General features: G+C 47.8%; 1 protein-coding gene across 1 annotated transcript in view; it reads left to right on the top strand.

The window, feature by feature from the left end:
- EGR_06915 (hypothetical protein) overlaps positions 1-1,545 on the top strand; it is a gene marked incomplete at both ends in the record, with an annotated part of 6,630 nt that overhangs the window by 2,392 nt on the left and 2,693 nt on the right. The gene's annotated exons all lie outside the window — the stretch shown is intronic.

A 1,545-nucleotide genomic window follows, 5' to 3' on the forward strand; every position in this document is an offset into this window, starting at 1 on the left:
TAAGGGCCACCAACAAACTCTGAAAGACATGCCTGCCATTGGGTAGTGTCACTAGTCGCGACAACCTTCCACTCTCACTCGCTTACTTCGTTTTGGCAGGTCAGCAGGTGTAGTCGGCGGGACGAAAGCGGAGAGTAGAGTTCGAGACGGTGTCGAAAGGCAGTAGCGATGGATTGCAGCGGTTAAGTGTGAGGGGCGATGCCGTAGTGGGTCCCACCCCGAGGACTGCGCCACCGTCGCTCGCACCGTCTACGGTCGTCCACTCTCCGTCGTCCTTGGTATGGTTGACCTCGTACTCGTCTTACACTCGTATAATAGGTCAGATTTCCTTACTTCCCTTTTCCCTCCCAGAAGTTGGCGTCGGCTTTATTTCTTAAATTTGTAGTGTTCGTGCATTTGGTTATCTAGTTTATTCAGCTATATCAAACAAATGCGTGCAGTTAACTGACGATAGGTCTTCAATCTTCTCAATTATTTTCAAAATGGGGATCTGAAGGGCCCGAGCGTAGAGACAGATGCTTGTAACAGAAGGGAATACCCATCCAATCCTGCATGCGCATGGTGATACTTGTTGTTATAACCGTTACACTGCAGGTGGTGCACTCAGACATGAAGCTGCGTCAACACTGAGTTTTGCGTGCCTGGGGCTGCATAGGCACGGATATTGGCGGGTCGAGAGCAGAGCGACTTAGTCCCATGACAAGGATCACCACCTAACTTTGAAAGACACATGCCTAACATTTGGTGTTGTCACCACCCTCAATAACCTCCCGCTCATTCACTCACTTCGTTTTTGGCAGCTGGATGGGTCCAGTCGGTGGGGCGAAGAGGAAGAGGGAAGGCAGCACTCAGTTAATTAGTATATTCAATTTTATGTCAAACGGGAATAAGTGTAATTAACTAATTACAGCACTTTAATCTTAGTAGTTATTCTGAAAGGATACATCTGAAGGACTAAGCATCGAGACAGGTGCTTATCACAGAAAGGAACACTTGCTCAATTTAGCATGCGCATGATGACAGCTGATGTTGGTAACCGTAGCAGTCAATTTAATTATCCCTGTCCTCCACAATTCTACATACGGCACAATGCTATTAGTTAAACAACATGCAACGGTTACCGCTATAACCGTTAGATTGCAGGTGCTGTGCTCAGACAAGAGTCCGCGTCAACAGCGCGTTTTGCGTGCCTGGGGTCGCATAGGCACGCGAATCGGTGGCTTGAAGGTAGGGCACCTCGTCAGTCTCGATGCCGGCATACAGTGCTTCCACGGTGTCTTTCTCAAGAAGACTGCTAACTCTTGAAGCACCGAGCGTGCCAACTTTGTCAAATTGCGACGTCGCATTTTCCCCTCAAACTGGATCAAACTGACCCCAAGGTAGACAACATCATACCATCTGTATATTGCTGTTTCAATGTACTACGTACCTACAATATAAACCTAGACTTTTGTTATGCATCGGCCTGTTTGATGGAGAAGTGTCTGGTGTTGAACTTGGAATATGGATGAAATGGCGAAGGCTGCTGAATACAACCGCTCTGGA

Source organism: Echinococcus granulosus, assembly GCF_000524195.1.
Source record: "Echinococcus granulosus chromosome Unknown EG_S00066, whole genome shotgun sequence".
Lineage (NCBI taxonomy): Eukaryota > Metazoa > Platyhelminthes > Cestoda > Cyclophyllidea > Taeniidae > Echinococcus > Echinococcus granulosus.